At 46.3% G+C, this 18,649-nt stretch overlaps 1 protein-coding gene across 1 annotated transcript in view; it reads right to left on the bottom strand.

Annotated features, from left to right (window-relative positions):
• LOC148144577 (puratrophin-1-like) overlaps positions 1–18,649 on the bottom strand; it is a 107,858-nt gene that overhangs the window by 40,248 nt on the left and 48,961 nt on the right. The gene's annotated exons all lie outside the window — the stretch shown is intronic.

Genomic DNA, 18,649 nt, shown 5'->3' with positions numbered 1-18,649 from the left:
CCAGGATGTTGCCGGGTATACAGGGTTTGAAGAGATTTACCAGGATGTTGCCGGGTATACAGGGTCTGAAGAGATTTACCAGGATGTTGCCGGGTATACAGGGTTTGAAAAGATTTACCAGGATGTTGCCGGGTATACAGGGTTTGCAGAGATTTACCAGGATGTTGCCGGGTATACAGGGTTTGAAGGGATTTACCAGGATGTTGCCGGGTATACAGGGTTTGAAGGGATTTACCAGGATGTTGCGGGGTATACAGGGTTTGAAGAGATTTATCAGGATGTTGCCGGGTATACAGGGTTTGAAGAGATTTACCAGGATGTTGCTGGGAATGGAGGGTTTGAAGAGATTTCCCAGGATGTTGCCGGGTATAGAGGGTTAGAAGAGATTTACCAGAATCTTGCTGGGTATACAGGCTTTGAAGAGATTTACCAGGATGTTGCCGGGGATACAGGGTTTGAAGAGATTTCCCAGGATGTTGCCAGGTATACAGGGTTTGAAGAGATTTATCAGGATGTTGCCGGGTATACAGGGTTTGAAGAGATTTACCAGGATGTTGCTGGGAATGGAGGGTTTGAAGAGATTTACCAGGATGTTGCCGGGTGTACAGGGTTTGAAGAGATTTACCAGAATCTTGCTGGGGAAAACAGGCTTTGAAGAGATTTACCAGGATGTTGCCGGGTATAGAGGGTTTGAAGAGATTTACCACGATGTTGCTGGGAATAGAGGGTTTGAAGAGATTTACCAGGATGTTGCCGGGTATCCAGGGTTTGAAGAGATTTACCAGGATGTTGCCGGGTATCCAGGGTTTGAAGAGATTTACCAGGATGTTGCCGGGTATCCAGGGTTTGAAGAGATTTACCAGGATGTTGCCGGGTATACAGGGTTTGAAGAGATTTACCAGGATGTTGCTGGGAATGGAGGGTTTGAAGAGATTTACCAGGATGTTGCCGGGTATCCAGGGTTTGAAGAGATTTACCAGGATGCTGCCGGGTATACAGGGTTTGAAGAGATTTACCAGGATGTTGCCGTGTATACAGGGTTTGAAGAGATTTACCAGGATGTTGCTGGGAATGGAGGGTTTGAAGAGATTTACCAGGATGTTGCCGGGTATACAGGGTTTGAAGAGATTTACCAGGAGGTTGCCGGGTATACAGGGTTTGAAGAGATTTACCAGGATGTTGCCGGGTATACAGGCTTTGAAGAGATTTACCAGGATGTTGCGGGGTATAGAGGGTTTGAAGAGATTTACCAGGATGTTGCTGGGTATACAGGGTTTGAAGAGATTTACCAGGATATTGCCGGGTATACAGGGTTTTAAGAGATTTACGAGGATGTTGCTGGGAACGGAGGGTTTGAAGAGATTTACCAGGATGTTGCCGGGTATAGAGGGCTTGAAGAGATTTACCAGGATGTTGCCGGGTATACAAGGTTTGAAGAGATTTACCAGGATGTTGCCGGGTATACAGTATTTGAAGAGATTTACCAGGATGCTGCCAGGTACAGAGGGTTTGAAGAGATTTACCAGGATGTTGCCGGGTATACAGGGTTTGAAGAGATTTACGAGGATGTTGCTGGGAACGGAGGGTTTGAAGAGATTTACCAGGATGTTGCCGGGTATAGAGGGCTTGAAGAGATTTACCAGGATGTTGCCGGGTATACAAGGTTTGAAGAGATTTACCAGGATGTTGCCGGGTATACAGTATTTGAAGAGATTTACCAGGATGCTGCCAGGTATAGAGGGTTTGAAGAGATTTACCAGGATGTTGCCGGGTATACAGGGTTTGAAGAGATTTCCCAGGATGTTGCCGGGTATACAGGGTTTGAAGAGATTTACCAGGATGCTGCCGGGTATGCAGGGTTTGAAGAGATTTACCAGGATGTTGCCGGGTATACAGGGTTTGAAGAGATTTACCAGGATGTTGCCGGGTATGCAGGGTTTGAAGAGATTTACCACGATGTTGCCGGGTATACAGGGTTTGAAGAGATTTACCAGGATGCTGCCGGGTATGCAGGGTTTGAAGAGATTTACCAGGATGTTGCCGGGTATACAGGGTTTGAAGAGATTTACCAGGATGTTGCCGGGTATACAGGGTTTGAAGAGATTTACCAGGATGTTGCCGGGTATACAGGGTTTGAAGAGATTTACCAGGATGTTGCCGGGTATACAGGGTTTGAAGAGATTTACCAGGATGCTGCCGGGTATGCAGGGTTTGAAGAGATTTACCAGGATGTTGCCGGGTATACAGGGTTTGAAGAGATTTACCAGGATGTTGCCGGGTATACAGGGTTTGAAGAGATTTCCCAGGATGTTGCCGGGTATACAGGGTTTGAAGAGATTTACCAGGATGTTGCTAGGAATGGAGGGTTTGAAGAGATTTACCAGGATGTTGCCGGGTATACAGGGTTTGAAGAGATTTACCAGGATGTTGCCGGGTGTACAGGGTTTGAAGAGATTTACCAGAATCTTGCTGGGGAAAACAGGCTTTGAAGAGATTTACCAGGATGTTGCCGGGTATAGAGGGTTTGAAGAGATTTACCACGATGTTGCTGGGAATAGAGGGTTTGAAGAGATTTACCAGGATGTTGCCGGGTATCCAGGGTTTGAAGAGATTTACCAGGATGTTGCCGGGTATCCAGGGTTTGAAGAGATTTACCAGGATGTTGCCGGGTATACAGGGTTTGAAGAGATTTACCAGGATGTTGCTGGGAATGGAGGGTTTGAAGAGATTTACCAGGATGTTGCCGGGTATCCAGGGTTTGAAGAGATTTACCAGGATGCTGCCGGGTATACAGGGTTTGAAGAGATTTACCAGGATGTTGCCGGGTATACAGGGTTTGAAGAGATTTACCAGGATGTTGCTGGGAATGGAGGGTTTGAAGAGATTTACCAGGATGTTGCCGGGTATACAGGGTTTGAAGAGATTTACCAGGAGGTTGCCGGGTATACAGGGTTTGAAGAGATTTACCAGGATGTTGCCGGGTATACAGGCTTTGAAGAGATTTACCAGGATGTTGCGGGGTATAGAGGGTTTGAAGAGATTTACCAGGATGTTGCCGGGTGTACAGGGTTTGAAGAGATTTACCAGGATGTTGCTGGGAATGGAGGGTTTGAAGAGATTTACCAGGATGTTGCCGGGTATAGAGGGTTTGAAGTGATTTACCACGATGTTGCTGGGTACAGAGGGTTTGAAGAGATTTACCAGGATGTTGCTGGAAATGGAGGGTTTGAAGAGATTTACCAGGATGTTGCCGGGTATACAGGGTTTGAAGAGATTTACCAGGATGTTGCGGGGTATAGAGGGTTTGAAGAGATTTACCAGGATGTTGCCGGGTGTACAGGGTTTGAAGAGATTTACCAGAATCTTGCTGGGTATACAGGCTTTGAAGAGATTAACCAGGATGTTGCCGGGTATCCAGGGTTTGAAGAGATTTACCAGGATGCTGCCGGGTATACAGGGTTTGAAGAGATTTACCAGGATGTTGCCGGGTATACAGGGTTTGAAGAGATTTACCAGGAGGTTGCCGGGTATACAGAGTGTGAAGAGATTTACCAGGATGTTGCCGGGTATACAGGGTTTGAAGAGATTTCCCAGGATGTTGCCGGGTATACAGGGTTTGAAGAGATTTACCAGGATGCTGCCGGGTATACAGGGTTTGAAGAGATTTACCAGGATGCTGCCAGGTATACAGGGTTTGAAGAGATTTACCACGATGTTGCTGGGAATGGAGGGTTTGAAGAGATTTACCAGGATGTTGCCGGGTGTACAGGGTTTGAAGAGATTTACCAGAATCTTGCTGGGTATACAGGCTTTGAAGAGATTTACCAGGATGTTGCCGGGTATAGAGGGTTTGAAGAGATTTACCACGATGTTGCTGGGTATAGAGGGTTTGAAGAGATTTACCAGGATGTTGCTGGGAATGGAGGGTTTGAAGAGATTTACCAGGATGTTGCCGGGTATACAGGGTTTGAAGAGATTTACCAGGATGTTGCGGGGTATAGAGGGTTTGAAGAGATTTACCAGGATTTTGCCGGGTGTACAGGGTTTGAAGAGATTTACCAGAATCTTGCTGGGTATACAGGCTTTGAAGAGATTTACCAGGATGTTGCCGGGTATAGAGGGTTTGAAGAGATTTACCACGATGTTGCTGGGTATCCAGGGTTTGAAGAGATTTACCAGGATGTTGCCGGGTATACAGGCTTTGAAGAGATTTACCAGGATGTTGCTGGGAATGGAGGGTTTGAAGAGATTTACCAGGATGTTGCCGGGTATCCAGGGTTTGATGAGATTTACCAGGATGCTGCTGGGTATACAGGGTTTGAAGAGATTTACCAGGATGTTGCCGGGTATACAGGGTTTGAAGAGATTTACCAGGAGGTTGCCGGGTATACAGAGTGTGAAGAGATTTACCAGGATGTTGCCGGGTATACAGGGTTTGAAGAGATTTCCCAGGATGTTGCCGGGTATACAGGGTTTGAAGAGATTTAGCAGGATGTTGCCGGGTGTACAGGGTTTGAAGAGATTTACCAGAATCTTGCTGGGTATACAGGCTGTGAAGAGATTTACCAGGATGTTGCCGGGTATAGAGGGTTTGAAGACATTTACCACGATGTTGCTGGGTATAGAGGGTTTGAAGAGATTTACCAGGATGTTGCCGGGTATCCAGGGTTTGAAGAGATTTACCAGGATGTTGCTGGGAATGGAGGGTTTGAAGAGATTTACCAGGATGTTGCCGGGTATCCAGGGTTTGAAGAGATTTACCAGGATGCTGCCGGGTATACAGGGTTTGAAGAGATTTACCAGGATGTTGCCGGGTATATAGGGTTTGAAGAGATTTACCAGGATGTTGCTGGGAATGGAGGGTTTGAAGAGATTTACCAGGATGTTGCCGGGTATACAGGGTTTGAAGAGATTTACCAAGATGTTGTCGGGTATACAGGGTTTGAAGAGATTTACCAGGATGTTGCTGGGAATGGAGGGTTTGAAAAGATTTACCAGGATGTTGCCGGGTGTACAGGGTTTGAAGAGATTTACCAAGATGTTGTCGGGTATACAGGGTTTGAAGAGATTTACCAGGATGTTGCTGGGTATACAGGGTTTGAAGAGATTTACCAGGATGTTGCCGGGTATACAGGGTTTGAAGAGATTTACCAGGATGTTGCTGGGAATGGAGGGTTTGAAGAGATTTACCAGGATGTTGCCGGGTATACAGGGTTTGAAAAGATTTACCAGGATGTTGCCGGGTGTACAGGGTTTGAAGAGATTTACCAGGATGTTGCAGGGTATACAGGGTTTGAAAAGATTTACCAGGATGTTGCCGGGTGTACAGGGTTTGAAGAGATTTACCAAGATGTTGTCGGGTATACAGGGTTTGAAGAGATTTACCAGGATGTTGCGGGGTATAGAGGGTTTGAAGAGATTTACCAGGATGTTGCCGGGTATAGAGGGCTTGAAGAGATTTACCAGGATGTTGCCGGGTATACAAGGTTTGAAGAGATTTACCAGAATCTTGCTGGGTATACAGGCTGTGAAGAGATTTACCAGGATGTTGCCGGGTATAGAGGGTTTGAAGACATTTACCACGATGTTGCTGGGTATAGAGGGTTTGAAGAGATTTACCAGGATGTTGCCGGGTATCCAGGGTTTGAAGAGATTTACCAGGATGTTGCCGGGTATACAGGCTTTGAAGAGATTTACCAGGATGTTGCTGGGAATGGAGGGTTTGAAGAGATTTACCAGGATGTTGCCGGGTATACAATGTTTGAAAAGATTCACCAGGATATTGCCGGGTATACAGGGTTTGCAGGGATTTACCAGGATGTTGCCGGGTATACAGGGTTTGAAGAGATTTACCAGGATGTGGCCGGGTATACAGGGTTTGAAGAGATTTACCAGGATGTTGCTGGGAATGGAGGGTTTGAAGAGATTTACCAGGATGTTGCCGGGTATACAGGGTTTGAAGAGATTTACCAGGATGTTGCCGGGTATACAGGGTTTGAAGAGATTTACCAGGATGCTGCCGGGTATGCAGGGTTTGAAGAGATTTACCAGGATGTTGCCGGGTATACAGGGTTTGAAGAGATTTACCAGGATGTTGCCGGGTATACAGGGTTTGAAGAGATTTACCAGGATGCTGCCGGGTATACAGGGTTTGAAGAGATTTACCAGGATGTTGCCGGGTATACAGGGTTTGAAGAGATTTACCAGGATGCTGCCGGGTATGCAGGGTTTGAAGAGATTTACCAGGATGTTGCCGGGTATACAGGGTTTGAAGAGATTTACCAGGATGTTGCCGGGTATACAGGGTTTGAAGAGATTTCCCAGGATGTTGCCGGGTATACAGGGTTTGAAGAGATTTACCAGGATGCTGCCGGGTATACAGGGTTTGAAGAGATTTACCAGGATGCTGCCGGGTATACAGGGTTTGAAGAGATTTACCAGGATGCTGCCAGGTATACAGGGTTTGAAGAGATTTACCAGGATGTTGCCGGGTATACAGGGTTTGAAGAGATTTACCAGGATGTTGCTGGGAATGGAGGGTTTGAAGAGATTTACCAGGATGTTGCCGGGTATCCAGGGTTTGAAGAGATTTACCAGGATGTTGCCGGGTATACAGGCTTTGAAGAGATTTACCAGGATGTTGCCGGGTATACAGGGTTTGAAGAGATTTACCAGGATGTTGCCGGGTATACATGCTTTGAACACATTTACCAGGATGTTGCTGGGAATGGAGGGTTTGAAGAGATTTACCAGGATGCTGCCGGGTATACAGGGTTTGAAGAGATTTACCAGCATGTTGCTGGGTATACAGGGTTTGAAGAGATTTACCAGGATGTTGCCGGGGATACAGGGTTTGAAGAGATTTACCAGGATGTTGCTGGGAATGGAGGGTTTGAAGAGATTTACCAGGATGTTGCCAGGTATACAGGGTTTGAAGAGATTTACCAGGATTTTGCCGGGTATACAGGGTTTGAAGAGATTTACCAAGATGTTGCCGGGTATACAGGGTCTGAAGAGATTTACCAGGATGTTGCCGGGTATACAGGGTTTGCAGAGATTTACCAGGATGTTGCCGGGTATACAGGGTTTGCAGAGATTTACCAGGATGTTGCCGGGTATACAGGGTTTGAAGAGATTTACCAGGATGTTGCCGGGTATACAGGGTTTGAAGAGATTTCCCAGGATGTTGCCGGGTATACAGGGTTTGCAGAGATTGACCAGGATGTTGCTGGGAATGGAGGGTTTGAAGAGATTTACCAGGATGTTGCCGGGTATACAGGGATTGAAGAGATTTACCAGGATGCTGCCGGGTATACAGGGTTTGAAGAGATTTATCAGGATGTTGCCGGGTATACAGGGTTTGAAGAGATTTACCAGGATGTTGCTGGGAATGGAGGGTTTGAAGAGATTTACCAGGATGTTGCCGGGTGTACAGGGTTTGAAGAGATTTACCAGGATGTTGCTGGGAATGGAGGGTTTGTAGAGATTTACCAGGATGTTGCCGGGTGTACAGGGTTTGAAGAGATTTACCAGGATGTTGCTGGGAATGGAGGGTTTGAAGAGATTTACCAGGATGTTGCCGGGTATACAGGCTTTGAAGAGATTTACCAGGATGTTGCCGGGTATAGAGGGTTTGAAGAGATTTACCACGATGTTGCTGGGTATAGAGGGTTTGAAGAGATTTACCACGATGTTGCCGGGTATACAGGGTTTGAAGAGATTTACCAGGATGTTGCCGGGTATACAGGCTTTGAAGAGATTTACCAGGATGTTGCTGGGAATGGAGGGTTTGAAGAGATTTACCAGGATGTTGCCGGGTATCCAGGGTTTGAAGAGATTTACCAGGATGCTGCCGGGTATACAGGGTTTGAAGAGATTTACCGGGATGTTGACGGGTATACAGGGTTTGAACAGATTTACCAGGATGTTGCTGGGAATGGAGGGTTTGAAGAGATTTACCAGGATGTTGCCGGGTATACAGGGTTTGAAGAGATTTACCAGGATGTTGCGGCGTATAGAGGGTTTGAAGAGATTTACCAGGATGTTGCCGGGTGTACAGGGTTTGAAGAGATTTACCAGAATCTTGCTGGGTATACAGGCTTTGAAGAGATTTACCAGGATGTTGCCGCGTATAGAGGGTTTGAAGAGATTTACCACGATGTTGCTGGGTATAGAGGGTTTGAAGAGATTTACCAGGATGTTGCCGGGTATCCAGGGTTTGAAGAGATTTACCAGGATGTTGCTGGGAATGGAGGGTTTGAAGAGATTTACCAGGATGTTGCCGGGTATCCAGGGTTTGAAGAGATTTACCAGGATGCTGCGGGGTATACAGGGTTTGAAGAGATTTACCAGGATGTTGCCGGGTATACAGGGTTTGAAGAGATTTACCAGGATGTTGCTCGGAATGGACGGTTTGAAGAGATTTACCAGGATGTTGCCGGGTATACAGGGTTTGATGAGATTTACCAGGAGGTTGCCGGGTATACAGGGTGTGAAGAGATTTACCAGGATGTTGCCGGGTATGCAGGGTTTGAAGAGATTTACCAGGATGCTGCCGCGTATTAAGGGTTTGAAGAGATTTACCAGGATGCTGCCGGGTATACAGGCTTTGAAGAGATTTACCAGGATGTTGCTGGGAATGGAGGGTTTGAAGAGATTTACCAGGATGTTGCCGGGGATACAGGGTTTGAAGAGATTTACCAGGATGCTGCCGGGTATACAGGGTTTGAAGAGATTTACCAGGATGTTGCCGGGTATACAGGGTTTGAAGAGATTTACCAGGATGTTGCTAGGAATGGAGGGTTTGAAGAGATTTACCAGGATGTTGCCGGGTATACAGGGTTTGAAGAGATTTACCAGGATGTTGCGGGGTATAGAGGGTTTGAAGAGATTTACCAGGATGTTGCCGGGTGTACAGGGTTTGAAGAGATTTACCAGAATCTTGCTGGGTATACAGGCTTTGAAGAGATTTACCAGGATGTTGCCGGGTATACAGGGTTTGAAGAGATTTACCACGATGTTGCTGGGTATAGAGGGTTTGAAGAGATTTACCAGGATGTTGCCGGGTATACAGGCTTTGAACAGATTTACCAGGATGTTGCTGGGAATGGAGGGTTTGAAGAGATTTACCAGGATGTTGCCGGGTATCCAGGGTTTGAAGAGATTTACCAGGATGCTGCCGGGTATACAGGGTTTGAAGAGATTTACCAGGATGTTGCCGGGTATACAGGGTTTGAAGAGATTTACCAGGATGCTGCCGGGTATACAGGGTTTGAAGAGATTTATCAGGATGTTGCCGGGTATACAGGCTTTGAAGAGATTTACCAGGATGTTGCGGGGTATAGAGGGTTTGAAGAGATTTACCAGGATGTTGCCGGGTATACAGGCTTTGAAGAGATTTACCAGGATGTTGCCGGGTATACAGGGTTTGAAGAGATTTACCAGAATATTGCCGGGTATACAGGGTTTGAAGAGATTTTCCAGGACGTTGCCAGGTATACAGGGTTTGAAGAGATTTACCAGGATGCTGCTGGGTAAAGAGGGTTTGAACAAATTTACCAGGATGTTGCCAGGTATACAGGGTTTGAAGAGATTTACCAGGATGTTGCCGGGTATACAGGGTTTGAAGAGATTTACCAGGATGTTGCTGGGAATGGACGGTTTGAAGAGATTTACCAGGATGTTGCCGGGTATACAGGGTTTGATGAGATTTACCAGGAGGTTGCCGGGTATACAGGGTGTGAAGAGATTTACCAGGATGTTGCCGGGTATGCAGGGTTTGAAGAGATTTACCAGGATGCTGCCGCGTATTAAGGGTTTGAAGAGATTTACCAGGATGCTGCCGGGTATACAGGCTTTGAAGAGATTTCCCAGGATGTTGCTGGGAATGGAGGGTTTGAAGAGATTTACCAGGATGTTGCCGGGGATACAGGGTTTGAAGAGATTTACCAGGATGCTGCCGGGTATACAGGGTTTGAAGAGATTTACCAGGATGTTGCCGGGTATACAGGGTTTGAAGAGATTTACCAGGATGTTGCTAGGAATGGAGGGTTTGAAGAGATTTACCAGGATGTTGCCGGGTATACAGGGTTTGAAGAGATTTACCAGGATGTTGCGGGGTATAGAGGGTTTGAAGAGATTTACCAGGATGTTGCCGGGTGTACAGGGTTTGAAGAGATTTACCAGAATCTTGCTGGGTATACAGGCTTTGAAGAGATTTACCAGGATGTTGCCGGGTATAGAGGGTTTGAAGAGATTTACCACGATGTTGCTGGGTATAGAGGGTTTGAAGAGATTTACCAGGATGTTGCCGGGTATACAGGCTTTGAACAGATTTACCAGGATGTTGCTGGGAATGGAGGGTTTGAAGAGATTTACCAGGATGTTGCCGGGTATCCAGGGTTTGAAGAGATTTACCAGGATGCTGCCGGGTATACAGGGTTTGAAGAGATTTACCAGGATGTTGCCGGGTATACAGGGTTTGAAGAGATTTACCAGGATGTTGCTGGGAATGGAGGGTTTGAAGAGATTTATCAGGATGTTGCCGGGTATACAGGCTTTGAAGAGATTTACCAGGATGTTGCGGGGTATAGAGGGTTTGAAGAGATTTACCAGGATGTTGCCGGGTATACAGGGTTTGAAGAGATTTTCCAGGATGTTGCCGGGTATACAGGGTTTGAAGAGATTTACCAGAATATTGCCGGGTATACAGGGTTTGAAGAGATTTTCCAGGACGTTGCCAGGTATACAGGGTTTGAAGAGATTTACCAGGATGCTGCTGGGTAAAGAGGGTTTGAACAAATTTACCAGGATGTTGCCAGGTATACAGGGTTTGAAGAGATTTAGCAAGATGTTGCCGGGTATAGAGGGTTTGAAAAGATTTACCAGGATGTTGCCGGGTATACAAGGTCTGAAGAGATTTACCAGGATGTTGCCGGGTATAGAGGGTTTGAAGAGATTTACCAGGATGTTGCAGGGTATACAGGGTTTGATGAGATTTACCAGGATGTTGCTGGGTATCGAGGGCTTGAAGAGATTTACCAGGATGTTGCTGGGTATAGAGGGTTTGAAGAGATTGACCAGGATGTCGCCGGGTATAGAGGGTTTGAAGAGATTTACCAGGATGTTGCTGGGTATACAGGGTTTGAAGAGATTTACCAGGATATTGCCGGGTATACAGGGTTTAATGAGATTTACCAGGATGTTGCTGGGAATGGAGGGTTTGAAGAGATTTACCAGGATGTTGCCGGGTATGCAGGGTTTGAAGAGATTTACCAGGATGCTGCCGCGTATTAAGGGTTTGAAGAGATTTACCAGGATGCTGCCGGGTATAGAGGGTTTGAAGAGATTTACCAGGATGTTGCTGGGTATACAGGGTTTGAAGAGATTTACCAGGATATTGCCGGGTATACAGGGTTTAATGAGATTTACCAGGATGTTGCTGGGAATGGAGGGTTTGAAGAGATTTACCAGGATGTTGCCGGGTATAGAGGGTTTGAAGAGATTTACCAGCATGTTGCCGGGTATAGAGGGTTTGAAGAGATTTACCAGGATGTTGCCGGGTATACAGGGTTTGAAGAGATTTACCAGGATGTTGTCGGGTATACAGGCTTTGAAGAGATTTACCAGGATGTTGCCGGGTATACAGGGTTTGAAGAGATTTACCAGGATGTTGCCGGGTATACAGGGCTTGAAGAGATTTACCAGGATCTTGCCGGGTATACAGGGTTTGAAGAGATTTACCAGGATGTTGCCGGGTATACAGGGTTTAATGAGATTTACCAGGATGTTGCTGGGTATAGAGGGTTTGAAGAGATTTACCAGGATGTTGCCGGGTATACAGGGTTTGAAGAGATTTTCCAGGATGTTGCCGGGTAGACAGGGTTTGAAGAGATTTTCCAGGACGTTGCCAGGTATACAGGGTTTGAAGAGATTTACCAGGATGCTGCCGGGTATACAGGGTTTGAAGAGATTTACCAGGATGTTGCCGGGTATACAGGGTTTGAAGAGATTTACCAGGATGTTGCTAGGAATGGAGGGTTTGAAGAGATTTACCAGGATGTTGCCGGGTATACAGGGTTTGAAGAGATTTACCAGGATGTTGCGGGGTATAGAGGGTTTGAAGAGATTTACCAGGATGTTGCCGGGTGTACAGGGTTTGAAGAGATTTACCAGAATCTTGCTGGGTATACAGGCTTTGAAGAGATTTACCAGGATGTTGCCGGGTATACAGGGTTTGAAGAGATTTACCACGATGTTGCTGGGTATAGAGGGTTTGAAGAGATTTACCAGGATGTTGCCGGGTATACAGGCTTTGAACAGATTTACCAGGATGTTGCTGGGAATGGAGGGTTTGAAGAGATTTACCAGGATGTTGCCGGGTATCCAGGGTTTGAAGAGATTTACCAGGATGCTGCCGGGTATACAGGGTTTGAAGAGATTTACCAGGATGTTGCCGGGTATACAGGGTTTGAAGAGATTTACCAGGATGCTGCCGGGTATACAGGGTTTGAAGAGATTTATCAGGATGTTGCCGGGTATACAGGCTTTGAAGAGATTTACCAGGATGTTGCGGGGTATAGAGGGTTTGAAGAGATTTACCAGGATGTTGCCGGGTATACAGGCTTTGAAGAGATTTACCAGGATGTTGCCGGGTATACAGGGTTTGAAGAGATTTACCAGAATATTGCCGGGTATACAGGGTTTGAAGAGATTTTCCAGGACGTTGCCAGGTATACAGGGTTTGAAGAGATTTACCAGGATGCTGCTGGGTAAAGAGGGTTTGAACAAATTTACCAGGATGTTGCCAGGTATACAGGGTTTGAAGAGATTTACCAGGATGTTGCCGGGTATACAGGGTTTGAAGAGATTTACCAGGATGTTGCTGGGAATGGACGGTTTGAAGAGATTTACCAGGATGTTGCCGGGTATACAGGGTTTGATGAGATTTACCAGGAGGTTGCCGGGTATACAGGGTGTGAAGAGATTTACCAGGATGTTGCCGGGTATGCAGGGTTTGAAGAGATTTACCAGGATGCTGCCGCGTATTAAGGGTTTGAAGAGATTTACCAGGATGCTGCCGGGTATACAGGCTTTGAAGAGATTTCCCAGGATGTTGCTGGGAATGGAGGGTTTGAAGAGATTTACCAGGATGTTGCCGGGGATACAGGGTTTGAAGAGATTTACCAGGATGCTGCCGGGTATACAGGGTTTGAAGAGATTTACCAGGATGTTGCCGGGTATACAGGGTTTGAAGAGATTTACCAGGATGTTGCTAGGAATGGAGGGTTTGAAGAGATTTACCAGGATGTTGCCGGGTATACAGGGTTTGAAGAGATTTACCAGGATGTTGCGGGGTATAGAGGGTTTGAAGAGATTTACCAGGATGTTGCCGGGTGTACAGGGTTTGAAGAGATTTACCAGAATCTTGCTGGGTATACAGGCTTTGAAGAGATTTACCAGGATGTTGCCGGGTATAGAGGGTTTGAAGAGATTTACCACGATGTTGCTGGGTATAGAGGGTTTGAAGAGATTTACCAGGATGTTGCCGGGTATACAGGCTTTGAACAGATTTACCAGGATGTTGCTGGGAATGGAGGGTTTGAAGAGATTTACCAGGATGTTGCCGGGTATCCAGGGTTTGAAGAGATTTACCAGGATGCTGCCGGGTATACAGGGTTTGAAGAGATTTACCAGGATGTTGCCGGGTATACAGGGTTTGAAGAGATTTACCAGGATGTTGCTGGGAATGGAGGGTTTGAAGAGATTTATCAGGATGTTGCCGGGTATACAGGCTTTGAAGAGATTTACCAGGATGTTGCGGGGTATAGAGGGTTTGAAGAGATTTACCAGGATGTTGCCGGGTATACAGGGTTTGAAGAGATTTTCCAGGATGTTGCCGGGTATACAGGGTTTGAAGAGATTTACCAGAATATTGCCGGGTATACAGGGTTTGAAGAGATTTTCCAGGACGTTGCCAGGTATACAGGGTTTGAAGAGATTTACCAGGATGCTGCTGGGTAAAGAGGGTTTGAACAAATTTACCAGGATGTTGCCAGGTATACAGGGTTTGAAGAGATTTAGCAAGATGTTGCCGGGTATAGAGGGTTTGAAAAGATTTACCAGGATGTTGCCGGGTATACAAGGTCTGAAGAGATTTACCAGGATGTTGCCGGGTATAGAGGGTTTGAAGAGATTTACCAGGATGTTGCAGGGTATACAGGGTTTGATGAGATTTACCAGGATGTTGCTGGGTATCGAGGGCTTGAAGAGATTTACCAGGATGTTGCTGGGTATAGAGGGTTTGAAGAGATTGACCAGGATGTCGCCGGGTATAGAGGGTTTGAAGAGATTTACCAGGATGTTGCTGGGTATACAGGGTTTGAAGAGATTTACCAGGATATTGCCGGGTATACAGGGTTTAATGAGATTTACCAGGATGTTGCTGGGAATGGAGGGTTTGAAGAGATTTACCAGGATGTTGCCGGGTATGCAGGGTTTGAAGAGATTTACCAGGATGCTGCCGCGTATTAAGGGTTTGAAGAGATTTACCAGGATGCTGCCGGGTATAGAGGGTTTGAAGAGATTTACCAGGATGTTGCTGGGTATACAGGGTTTGAAGAGATTTACCAGGATATTGCCGGGTATACAGGGTTTAATGAGATTTACCAGGATGTTGCTGGGAATGGAGGGTTTGAAGAGATTTACCAGGATGTTGCCGGGTATAGAGGGTTTGAAGAGATTTACCAGCATGTTGCCGGGTATAGAGGGTTTGAAGAGATTTACCAGGATGTTGCCGGGTATACAGGGTTTGAAGAGATTTACCAGGATGTTGTCGGGTATACAGGCTTTGAAGAGATTTACCAGGATGTTGCCGGGTATACAGGGTTTGAAGAGATTTACCAGGATGTTGCCGGGTATACAGGGCTTGAAGAGATTTACCAGGATCTTGCCGGGTATACAGGGTTTGAAGAGATTTACCAGGATGTTGCCGGGTATACAGGGTTTAATGAGATTTACCAGGATGTTGCTGGGTATAGAGGGTTTGAAGAGATTTACCAGGATGTTGCCGGGTATACAGGGTTTGAAGAGATTTTCCAGGATGTTGCCGGGTAGACAGGGTTTGAAGAGATTTTCCAGGACGTTGCCAGGTATACAGGGTTTGAAGAGATTTACCAGGATGCTGCTGGGTAAAGAGGGTTTGAACAAATTTACCAGGATGTTGCCAGGTATACAGGGTTTGAAGAGATTTAGCAAGATGTTGCCGGGTATAGAGGGTTTGAAAAGATTTACCAGGATGTTGCCGGGTATACAGGGTCTGAAGAGATTTACCAGGATGTTGCCGGGTATAGAGGGTTTGAAGAGATTTACCAGGATGTTGCAGGGTATACAGGGTTTGATGAGATTTACCAGGATGTTGCTGGGTATCGAGGGCTTGAAGAGATTTACCAGGATGTTGCTGGGTATAGAGGGTTTGAAGAGATTGACCAGGATGTCGCCGGGTATAGAGGGTTTGAAGAGATTTACCAGGATGTTGCTGGGTATACAGGGTTTGAAGAGATTTACCAGGATATTGCCGGGTATACAGGGTTTAATGAGATTTACCAGGATGTTGCTGGGAATGGAGGGTTTGAAGAGATTTACCAGGATGTTGCCGGGTATGCAGGGTTTGAAGAGATTTACCAGGATGCTGCCGCGTATTAAGGGTTTGAAGAGATTTACCAGGATGCTGCCGGGTATAGAGGGTTTGAAGAGATTTACCAGGATGTTGCTGGGTATACAGGGTTTGAAGAGATTTACCAGGATATTGCCGGGTATACAGGGTTTAATGAGATTTACCAGGATGTTGCTGGGAATGGAGGGTTTGAAGAGATTTACCAGGATGTTGCCGGGTATAGAGGGTTTGAAGAGATTTACCAGCATGTTGCCGGGTATAGAGGGTTTGAAGAGATTTACCAGGATGTTGCCGGGTATACAGGGTTTGAAGAGATTTACCAGGATGTTGTCGGGTATACAGGCTTTGAAGAGATTTACCAGGATGTTGCCGGGTATACAGGGTTTGAAGAGATTTACCAGGATGTTGCCGGGTATACAGGGCTTGAAGAGATTTACCAGGATCTTGCCGGGTATACAGGGTTTGAAGAGATTTACCAGGATGTTGCCGGGTATACAGGGTTTAATGAGATTTACCAGGATGTTGCTGGGTATAGAGGGTTTGAAGAGATTTACCAGGATGTTGCCGGGTATACAGGGCTTGAAGAGATTTACCAGGATGTTGCCGGGTATAGAGGGCTTGAAGAGATTTCCCAGGATGTTGCCGGGTATACAGGGTTTGAAGAGATTTACCAAGATGTTGCCGGGTATACAAGGTTTGAAGAGATTTACCAGGATGTTGCTGGGTATACAGGGTTTGAAGAGATTTACCAGGATGTTGCTGGGTATAGAGGGTTTGAAGAGATTTACCACGATGTTGCTGGGTATACAGGGTTTGAAGAGATTTACCAGGATGTTGCTGGGTATAGAGGGTTTGAAGAGATTTACCAGGATGTTGCTGGGTTTACAGGGTTTGAAGAGATTTACCAGGATATTGCCGGGTATACAGGGTTTAATGAGATTTACCAGGATGTTGCTGGGAATGGAGGGTTTGAAGAGATTTACCAGGATGTTGCCGGGTATAGAGGGTTTGAAGAGATTTACCAAGATGTTGCTGGGAATGGAGGGTTTGAAGAGATTTACCAGCATGTTGCCGGGTATAGAGGGTTTGAAGAGATTTACCAGGATGTTGCCGGGTATACAGGGTTTGAAGAGATTTACCAGGATGTTGTCGGGTATACAGGCTTTGAAGAGATTTACCAGGATGTTGCCGGGTATACAGGGTTTGAAGAGATTTACCAGGATGTTGCCGGGTATACAGGGCTTGAAGAGATTTACCAGGATCTTGCCGGGTATACAGGGTTTGAAGAGATTTACCAGGATGTTGCCGGGTGTACAGGGTTTGAAGAGATTTACCAGGATCTTGCCGGGTATACAGGGTTTGAAGAGATTTACCAGGATGTTGCCGGGTATACAGGGCTTGAAGAGATTTACCAGGATCTTGCCGGGTATACAGGGTTTGAAGAGATTTACCAGGATGCTGCCGGGTGTACAGGGTTTGAAGAGATTTACCAGGATCTTGCCGGGTATACAGGGTTTGAAGAGATTTACCAGGATGTTGCCGGGTATACAGGGTTTAATGAGATTTACCAGGATGTTGCTGGGTATAGAGGGTTTGAAGAGATTTACCAGGATGTTGCCGGGTATACAGGGTTTAATGAGATTTACCAGGATGTTGCCGGGTATACAGGGTTTGAAGAGATTTACCAGGATGTTGCTGGGTATAGAGGGTTTGAAGAGATTTACCAGGATCTTGCCGGGTATACAGGGTTTGAAGAGATTTACCAGGATGTTGCCGGGTATACAGGGTTTGAAGAGATTTACCAGGATGTTGCCGGGTATACAGGGTTTGAAGAGATTTACCAGGATGTTGCTGGGTTTACAGGGTTTGAAGAGATTTACCAGGATGTTGCCGGGTATACAGGGTTTGAAGAGATTTACCAGGATGTTGCTGGGTCTGGAGGGTTTGAAGAGATTTACCAGGATGTTGCCGGGTATACAGGGTTTGAAGAGATTTACCAGGATGTTGCCGGGTATAGAGGTCTTGAAGCGATTTACCAGGATGTTGCCGGGTTTAGTGGGTTTGAAGAGATTTACCAGGATGTTGCCCGGTATCCAGGGTTTGAAGAGATTTCCCAGGATGTTGCCGGGTATACAGGGTTTGAAGAGATTTACCAGGATGTTGCTGGGTATAGAGGGTTTGAAGAGATTTACCTGGATGTTGCTGGGTATAGAGGGTTTGAAGAGATTTACCAGGATGTTGCTGGGTATAGAGGGCTTGAAGAGATTTACCTGGATGTTGCTGGGTATACAGGGTTTGAAGAGATTTACCAGGATGTTGCCGGGTATAGAGGTCTTGAAGAGATTTCCCAGGATGTTGCCGGGTATAGAGGGCTTGAAGAGATTTACCAGGATGTTGCCCGGTATCCAGGGTTTGAAGAGATTTACCAGGATGTTGCCGGGTATACAGGGTTTGAAGAGATTTTCCAGGATGTTGCCGGGTATAGAGGGCTTGATGAGTTTTTTCAGGATGTTGCCGGGTATAGAGGGGCTTGACTTACAGGGATAGACTGGGATTTTTTTCCCTGAAGCGTCAGAGGCTGAGGGGTGACCTTACAGAAGTTTATTAACTCATGAGGGGGCATGGATAAGGTGAAAGGTGGCTGTCTTTTCCTGAGAGTGGTGGATTTGAAGACTAGGGGGCACAGTTTTAAGGTGAAAGAAGAAAGATTGAAAAACGACACGAGAGGCAAATGTTTTCCGCAAGAGAGCGGTGCGCGCGTGGAATGAACGTCCTGAGGAAGTGGTAGACGTGGGTGCACTCCCATTTGGATAAATACCTAAACAGGGAATGTTTGGAGGGATACGTGAGAGGCGCGGGCAGGTGGGGACTGGTTTAGTTTGGGGATTACCGTCAGCGAGGACTGGTTGGACCGACGGGCCCACGTCCGTGCTGCATATTCTGTGACCATGAATCCACTGCCAACTGTTGGACAAG

Source organism: Chiloscyllium plagiosum, unplaced genomic scaffold (assembly GCF_037043375.1).
Source record: "Chiloscyllium plagiosum isolate Xiang-an unplaced genomic scaffold, Cpla_swu_hap1 HiC_scaffold_27, whole genome shotgun sequence".
Taxonomy (NCBI): Eukaryota; Metazoa; Chordata; class Chondrichthyes; order Orectolobiformes; family Hemiscylliidae; genus Chiloscyllium; species Chiloscyllium plagiosum.
This window is presented reverse-complemented; position numbering and strand designations above follow the sequence as displayed.